The following is a 10,244-nucleotide window of genomic DNA, read 5'->3' as shown; positions in this document are numbered from 1 at the left end:
GGGGGGGGGGGGGGGGGGGGGGGGGGGGGCTTGGAGGAATTTGTCAATTTGAGCAGTCTAAGTCTAATGTCATATGTTGAATTATTCGTCTTGGTGGAATCATTAGAATTTAAAAAGATGTTTTGATGTTGTAACTATGCCACCCTGCCACCGGATTGGATTTCTTATTTTAATTTTTATTATAATTGTATACAATTTATTTTATTTAAAATAAACTGCACACATGACATTAGTGAGTATTATAAAATAACAGTTGTAATTATTTCTTTTAATCAATTAATATTCTAACTCGTTTATAGACTCGAATCTATCTATTTTTTTATAGAAATAGAGTGTTTTTATTGAATCACTTGATCGTTCTCAATTATAATAAAAAAATTGAACTCGATATTTGAGTGATTGAAAGTCGTATTATGTACATCATATATATTTTATCAATAGGGCTACGATGAAAAAATCTTACGGATTTCAATTATAAATACTTCATCAATTATAGTTTATTAGACATATTTACTTAAATTTGAGGTTTTAAAGTCTATTAGTCATATTCTTTATGTGATTTAGAATTTAAGTATATGTGAATAGAAAAAAAATATTGATAGAAAATTTAATTTCAAGAGATACAATGGAAAAATAAGTAATACTTGAGGGTATTTTAGTCCATACACATATTGTCGATAATGATCATTATTATAAGCCCATCGTGCTTAATAAAAATAATAAGGTAAATTACGATGAGTTTACATGAGATTTGATATAATTACAGATACTATCTTGTTGTTTAGAAAATGATCAATGTCTCATAATTTTAACGATTGTTTAACAACTAGCTCAATCCGTTAATCTCCAAGTTTTCATTTATTTTTCACTGACTAAGATGTTGTTGTGGACTATGAATTATAATTTTTATTTATTTTTAAATCTTCTTTTTTTTACTAAGTGGGTAATTCTTTTAGGTTTTCAAGTATTTTTATCTACCTTGTCCAATTTTTTTTTACAAACTTTTCAGTTTTTTTAAACTAAAGTAAGGTCAGAGTTGATCATATAGACCTCTATTCAAGAATTACATAATTTATCAAACATCAGGAAAAATATTTATAAATTTTCAAATAATTAGGGAATATTCATAATTATGCCAAAGCTTAGGGGAACTCGTCGTAATTTAGCTTAAATATAATTACAGTAAAACCTTTATAAATTAATAATCTTGGGACCATGAAATTTTATTAATTTAGAGAGATATTAATTTATCGATAAATTAATATTTTATTAATTAAAAGAGAGACTTTTTAAATTCAACAAATTTAGTACATATGTATTGAAAATAAATGAATTCATATATGTTTCATTGATTGTATTCATGCAAGAATTAACTATTATATTCATAGACACATATATCAATTCATTGGAATTACTTAAATATACATGTTTACATTAATTCGTTGCACTTAAATAACTATTATAACCAATGAAATATATTCATGCATGATGAATGAAACATATACTACATAAATCTCAATATGATAAGAAAATAATTCATAACACTCAACCATGTCTTCTCATCTAAAAGGCATCGCAAAATCATCCATGAATGATCATATGCGTAAAGCATTACAGATTTCATATTTTAGTAAATTATCATAATATTTATAATTGTATTTATGAATTATTAATTTAGAGTTTTAATGGGACCTAATATTTATAAAGGAATTTTCTGAAAAAATATTATTTTATTATCTTATCGAATTTGATGATTTTTTACAAAGGCCCAAGTCGGGATCGGAGGATTTTATTATTTTAGAGAGTTTATTAATTTATAAAGTATTAATTTATAGAGGTTTTACTATAGTACCATTTTTACCCCTAAGTTCTATTGCTTTATTACTAAGGATTGACATTGTGTCAAGTTAAAGAAGGGTATCAAAATGAGGATAGTTTTTTCTTTATTTTTTATTTTATTTATATTACATTTTAAGGTTTTTTTTATGTTTCGTTTCTGAAGTTTGACCTAAACTTTGTTCGTAACGCATTAAATCATTTTGCTTAATTCCCACCTTTTTTTTCTGGTTCCTAATATTTAATTATATATATTAAAATAAAAATGATGAATTATTAATTATTGAATAAATCAATTATAATCATAAATATTAAATATATATATATTTAATAATAACTGACAGCTATAACAATCATATGTTAATTATCAATACCAATTAATTATATTTAATTAATAATTATTATTAAAATTGAACGACACCTATTATTGAAGTAGAATAACATCACATATGTTGGTGAAGTTCGAGCACATAACTTATAATTTTCGATTTTGTATTAAACTTTGTGGATATTCGTTGTATTTAGTACTTTTATTTACAAGAACACGTTTTATTCAGATTATCTAATAAATTATGAACAAAAAGAATTCATTATTAAACAATAAAATAATTGATTACTTAAAATGATTCACTGTATTATTTGTTCATTTCTCGAGAAATAATTTTACATGAAAAGAATCAGTTAAAAAAATTATAAATTAAATGAAAATTATATATTTGTAAGAGAGAAAAGCATGTAAAAGAAAAAAAATACTCCCTATGGAATTTCAAATGCCCAAACAGGATCAAACCGTGCAATTTTTATTCGGGTTAAATTGACGAAATTCAACACTGTTGATCATTTAATAATCGGATGGCGGAGATTTAGACATGTGGATTCGTATAAATACGAATATTTGGTCTTGTGAATATTTTAGAGTCATTTGAAGCAAGGTATACCCGAACTAACTTTAAGTATAAAGAATCTTAATTGAGGATCTTCCGACAAGCTTAACCTATCAGATTGAACTATCCTCAAGATTAGGAGTATTCAGACTTCGATAAATCGATCGAGAACCAACTGAATTGAATTTTTGATTCGTACTCGGTATCGAATAAAAAATTTATTTCCATATTCAATTATTTTTTTAAGAAAATTGTTTGATTCAGTTTGGGTAAATATATATTTTATAAACATATAAATTATATTATAGATATATTATTAATTATTAAAATATTACTGGACTTTTTATCTCTTATTTTTTCAAATTCAGGCAGTTCAGTTCGAGTCGAACCCAATCAAACTAACTAATTTGATTTGATATTCAATACATCATTTCGCCATACAAAATTTTCGACTAGCCGAATTACACGTTCCCGGTCAAGATTTCAATGATTTTGAACTCGACAAAAAAATAAATTTTATGGCTTATGTTCTATTTTTGGTCTGATCAACAAATATTCTACATATATATATATATATATATTTCTTTTTTTAAAAAAAAAAGAACTTGAGGAGTATTTAATTTAATTTAAAAAGAAAAGGTAGGGCAAACAACATGAACTTGTGAAAATATTCACATATTTGTATTATTATCAGCCAAATTTAATATATATATATATAAACAATTACTGAAGACGAAAATAAAAAAATAAATAAAAAATATTCGTAGATCTGTAATTGTCAATGGGGACAAAATCCACTTGTGAAATATGTAATGTGTGTGGAAGGCTGACAGCCAACTCCCAACCCCACCTGCTTCCTTTGGAATCTCCGTCCTTTTTTTTTTTTTTAAACAAAAAAATAACATCTGATTTTATTTATTTATTTATTTATTTTTGGGTTGGTCTCAAGATTTTAATCATAGGTGAAGTGAAATATGAAACAAAATTTCAATTTAAAATAAATGATGTGTTATTTGTTTTCTTCATTTGAGGCCAATTATATTAATTACAGTGAAAAATCTATCGAAAATTCAGTACTAGGACGGTTGGCATACTTGATGCGTGTACTTAAATTTTTTAAATATATTATTAAAAAAATATTTATTGAACTTTGTATATAAATTAAGTATATTTTTATGAGATGATAAGTGAACAAAATAAATATTAATTATTTGGGAGATAATAATATAAAATAATTACCATGATTTACCTCTTAAAAAACTTATAAGCTAGGCCAACACTCTCTTAATTGAGATGGAAAGTTTGTTGAAGTTTGATCTGAGTAGTACACTTGTCAAGTTTCTGTTTGACATTGGAATTTTGTGCATTATTTCTGTTCAGCAGACAGCCAAATCTGACCACCACTCACCAGCCCTATATCACCAATGCGTCACTTTAACTAGTCAAATCATAAATATCTTTTCAATTTTTAATAAAAGTAATTTCTTGATTTTGGCCCAACTCACAGCTCCAATCTGTGGACCCCAATACAGATAACAATTATCTTTTGCCTTTTTCTTTATGATGATGAAAAATATATCTATTTTTATATAAAATTCAAATTAATAATTTAATATATTAAATACACTTTTCCTCCTAATCTTTACTCATATCAGACACGTACTTCCTAAACTATTAAATGTAACACTTATCTCGACAATTTATTGGTCAAAATTTGACTATTGTAACGGTGGTCATATTATTTATTTTATGAAACATACAAATTTATCCTTCTACGTATATACATATTATTGCATGACAAAAATGCGCCTTTCTTTAGTTTCGAAAGAATATTAGTATTCTTTTGGTGCTGCAAAGTGTACGTACCTGCACTAGTTTCCTAAGTTCGAAATTTATTTCTTTAAAAAAATATTTAGATAATAAGTTGATAAGTAAATATAAAATATACTAATTATTACATGAAAAGATCCTCGTTGAATCATAAAAATCATCAATTTTTAACATCCTTAACTGTCAAACTTGAGGCTGCTTAAACTCACAAATATGACCAATATCGAGACTCTATTCAAACGGTAAAATTAAAACCTTACAATTAAACATTGTGTTTGAAGTCCCGCATGTATGTGTACAAACATTTACAATAGTTTTTTTTTTTTTGGAATATATTCATTGATTTGGATTTTACTAATACGTTCAATTTGTCATTAATAATTATAATATAATATACTGATTATGTTGAAATGATGTGGGAACTACACACAAACTAAAACGAATATAGTAAAAGGCATGCATACAGTACAATAAACATGTTCTCTAAAATACTCATATACGGGTTGAATCCAATTCATACTCAATTCAATACCATACAGGGTCTTTATAATTATAGGATTCACTCAAGATCAGTAGTACATGTTAAATCGTACATGATCAACACACCTATAAATAAGGAGTCCTAAATGCCAGGTAGATTCTCCTAATGGTATTTATCGCTCTCGAGTCTCGAACTTTACCTTTGATGACCTATCTAATTGTATTTTGTTCATCGTTCTTATGACTGTTTGTCCTAATATCCACAAGTTCATACATAGGTCAAATCGACCTAAACCCGACCCTTACCCTTACTCAGTTGAGTACTCGATGACGCCTCTATTACCATAGGATCAATAATACATGTTAAATTGTACATAACGGTACACCTATAGATACTCATTCCCAAATACTAAGTAAATTCTCTTAACTGCATTTATTGTATTCGAGCTTTACCTCTTGACGTTCTATTTAATTCAGGCTATAATCAAAGTTCTCAACGCAGTTTTCACAATTTTTATAAACGTCGATCGATTTGGGATTTATCCGTTTCTTGAAACCATTACAGAAATTCAAAGATGAATACCAAATCAAAGTTAAACCCGAATCAAATATCACATCGTGCCCAAACCTAAATCATAAAAAAAAAAAAACATAAAATAAGAAAGAGCAACCTCAAGTTAGGACAAAAAAGCTTAGGTAGTGCAGAAATTGTCAAAGTTGAGCAAATGTAAGAGAAGACACATGAAATTAGTGTGCATGAAAATGAACCCATTAAACAATTGCACCCTCCTTTAATTAATGTACAATCATTTCATAGTTGCAACTTTTATGGGCACAAAAAAATTAATATAAATTATATTAATATTTCAAATTAGCTAAAATATGTAAATATTTTTTATTTTTTGAAAAATTATAGCTACGTTTCCTGAGGTTACAAATTGTTATTACAATTACACCCCATATTCAAATGCAAAATTTACACAAACACCTTCTTAAAAATATTACACTAACTTCCCTTAAAGGGTGTAGCTGTAATTTCATAAAAAATATAAAAAATATTTGTGTATTCTGACTTAATTCAGAAACTTTTATGTAATTTTTTTAAAAAAAAACTATTAATAGAGTTTGAAGTAAACGACGACGGCTCAAGTCCCAAAGACTTGGTTGGTAGTTGTGTGTGAAAGTCACATACAAACAGACATGTAAGGAAAAAAAGCATTAAAGAATTTGGTCACGTTTGCATCACTTCTTCCCCTCAATTATAACCCCAAAGTCCACTACTACCTGTTTTCGCCCGCCATTATTTATTATTTATTTTATTTTTATCAAAAAATAAATTAAATTATTCATTACCAAATATATATATTTCGTATAATAATTTGTTCAAGTTTGACTTGTTAACTACAATAATTTCAAATGGAATGTATTTTTCTTTTCTTTAATTTACGATATTTAAAACTCATAAATAATTTTTGACTCTCGACAAAAATTTAAATAAATTCTTAACAACAATATGTGCGGATTAATGAAGAAAATTTTAATTATTCGAAATACTAAGATAGTCATCCGATTAATGATACATTTTAATAAAAAGAGAACATGTTCCAACCTACTTAAAATTTAAAAAAATTTCTTGAATATTGTACGTAGAAATTTGATCTAATTGGTATGATAATTGATTTTAATAACGAGCTGAGTTGAAAATCGACATCGTAACTATAATTTAAAAAAAAAAAAAAAGAATATTCCATAACAGTAGAAATTCGTACATATTGCATTTAAAGCGATAAATAATCAGCTCAATCTTTTCAATTAAATAGAAAATAAAAGAGGAGTGAAATTAGGTAGGGTGTGTTGAATTTATTGGAAGAATTGAGTTAGCCGGAAAAGTTGGACCTAAGTCTTTTCCGTAATGTGGCTTTGACAAATCATGTACCCTTTCTATTTCAACTGTGAACGTTCCTTGTCCACTTCCGTAGGTCATCATGTTTCTTGTACTGAATTTTCTATTTCAAATCTTATTATGGTTTTTTATTTTATTTAATATATACAAAATTTATATATAAAAATAATATTTTATATAGAAATTTTTTTTATATACGTAACATGTATATGTTCAATAAAGTAGAATATAAAATAACAAATAGTTCAATGATGACACTTTGTTTCTATGAAAAATAGATTACGAGTTCGAATCTAAAAAAAAATTAAGGAACCAACCTTAATTCTCCTTTAAAATAACAAATACTACTACTAATAATAATAATAACAAAAGGTACTATATTAGTGTGTAATGTTTGACTCGATGTATTTTGTATTGACTATTTTACTTTTTGATATATATCTATATATATATATTATTAGGGTATATTTGAATCAAGAATTTGAATTTACGGGAAGAATTTAAAAAAAGAATTTCAAATGATCCCTATTTTCAAAAATTTTGGTGTTAAAAATGCAACCTTAGAGTATGTTAAAAATGCTTGCTAAGCTAAAGCTTTTGAAGTACAATAAATCAAATTAAAACACTTTTTTTTTCTCTTAAAAAATATTTGAAACTTAGTTTCGATTCAGTTCGTTTAGTGAAAAAATATATTAAATGTGAATTACAATCGAATTTGTTGTAGATATATGGCCCAGTAAGACCGACTAGCTAGGGATGGCAAATAGGGCAAGACGGGTTTCTGACTAGTTTATTAGGTTTTAACTCGGGGAAGAGTTTTAATTTTGTATAATTGGTTGGATTCAGTCACTCCGAATAATAATATCTTATTAAATATTTATAAAAAGTAATATTTTTTTTAAAAGTAATTAATTAAGAAAAGTTAATTTGATATGATCTTACGAGTTAGACCTATCGGGTCCAATCAAGATGGGTCCGGAACAAATTTGAGGCAGGACAGAGCAGGTTTCAAGGTCCAATTAGAACCAAGCGATGAAGGTGACCATTTTAGGTCCAACCAAACTCGTCCCGTCCCGCGTATTGAACGAAATAAATTAGAATTTATTCTAAGAGTTGGCTTTTTCCCAAGGAAGTTGGAATTTGAAGATGTGGGCCAATGTTTATTTCACAGCCCAAGGAAATGTAATTATGGCCCATATAAGGCCTGCTATTAGATTTATCACGAGGAAAAGAGGAGGCCTGCTAGGGGATTTATTAGAAATAATGGGCTTTACCCAACAAAACTTAAAGTTTAATGAAGGTCACTAATATTATTATTATAAAATAATGGGAGCATTATATTTATACTCCTAATTTATAATTTATTTACATAAATTTTTTGAATAATTATACATACACCCATCAAAACTATCGATATCATTTGTATAAATTATCCCTTTTTTTTAAAAGATTATATCCTCCAAAACATCAACATCACGACGTACACTACCCTATTTTAGCTGTTAGGGGCAACTTCTGTAATTCTGCAAAAGACAAAAGTTGTTTGTATAACGGACCACTCATAAAGATACCTTGATCAGAGGCAAGATATTTATTGCAGTTCTTCTTCCAGTCTTATGACAGTAATGACCTTTCTTTTTTCCCTTCCTCTAGGCCTTGTTGTTGTTGCTTGGGCCCTTATTCTTTATAGATCAGGAGGTGTAAATGTGATTATCCTTAAAATATATTATTAATTGGGTGTATTATTTTAGACTTAAATTTGAATTTATGGAAATGATTTAAAAATTGAATTTCGAATTATTCCAAATCAAACAAATATAAAATTTATTAATATTCAATAAAATATAAATCTAAAAATAGAGTTGAAAATTTTAAAATATTTATATCAATCCTTTTTTTTTTTTTTGAAATTTCTAAAATTTTGAGATGACTATTTTTTTTAAAAAAAATAATAAACAACAATTTAATGAGTTGAAAGTAGAGCTTGTTCTGCACGGCAGAATATGAAACAGTAGTCAGCCAAGTGGGCCGTGAGTTGCTTATAATGGGTGTTTGAAAGGTATGTTTGGGCCCCATCTGTGGGCCCAAGTGGGAATTCACACGCAGTATTTTATTTTATTTATAAGTGTAAAATTACTTTAAAATCGAACAAAATCCAATGATCTCTAAGTTCAATAGTTAAGGTTGAGATCCTATAATTTAATTTAAATTTATAAATTTGAATTTTATTAAACGTGAAGGTATCTGTCTTATCTTTATCTTTATATGTGAGTTTATTATAATTTATTATTTCATAATTCTTACTCATAATAATGTCAAATATTAATATAAATAAAATCAAAGAAAGTTTGTAATAATGGGCAATCATTAGTACTTGTGTCAAAGTCATCCATTATTATTGTCATAATTTTGTTGCTTACTTAAGGGTTATTCTTAATATTAAACAAACACCGTCGGACGCATTGTACGAATATTTTTTTAGGGGATATATCTGTAATTTTATAAAAAAAAAAGAAAAGTGTTAATGTCATTTGCGCTTATTAAAATTGATATTTCAATAAAGTTTAGCTTATTCGACGAAATTGAGGCTCTTAAATATAAAGTCATCGGTTCAAATCTTATTACATGTAAATATTTATTTGTTTTAATTATAATTGTTTGTCTACTAAGTATAGTTGCTGGTAAATTATAAATTATTTTTAGATATTAATAATTAATTATTTTGTTAATGATTGAAATCCATGACACAATTATAATAAAAAAAAAAAAAATTGGTGTAAAACATGAAGATGACCAATTTTTTGGGTGAAAATCTTCGATCACAATTTTTGATAAAATATTATACTATTGATTTATATATCTTTTAAAAATACAAAATAAAAAATAATTTAAAATTAAACTTCATATGTATCAATGTGATACCATTGTATAACATTTATTTGCCTTGTTTATTTTCTTTTAATATTAATAATGCCAGATAAATTATAATAATTCATCTCGATGCATTAAATAATATTTTAATTCAATCAATATATTAATAATAATAAATAAATTATAATAATTTGTATAAAGTGAGATAAATATTCAGGTGCAACTCAAATCTTTTTTTAAACTTTTTCATTAAAATCTCGATCTTAGTCTTAATCAATAAGTTAAGACATCGTTGATCCAATATTCCACGGGACGAACATTTACAAGTTGCAAGAATTTTTTTCACACTATATCAAAAGTCAATGAAATCTGCTGCAGGGGACAAAAATTGATTCAAACAGGACAAAAAAAATTCAGAATTTCACCATTACAAAATCTCA

The sequence above is a fragment of the Sesamum indicum genome, linkage group LG6 (assembly GCF_000512975.1).
Source record: "Sesamum indicum cultivar Zhongzhi No. 13 linkage group LG6, S_indicum_v1.0, whole genome shotgun sequence".
NCBI lineage: Eukaryota > Viridiplantae > Streptophyta > Magnoliopsida > Lamiales > Pedaliaceae > Sesamum > Sesamum indicum.
The sequence above is the reverse complement of the archived record's forward strand: the minus strand, read 5'-3'. Positions refer to the sequence as shown.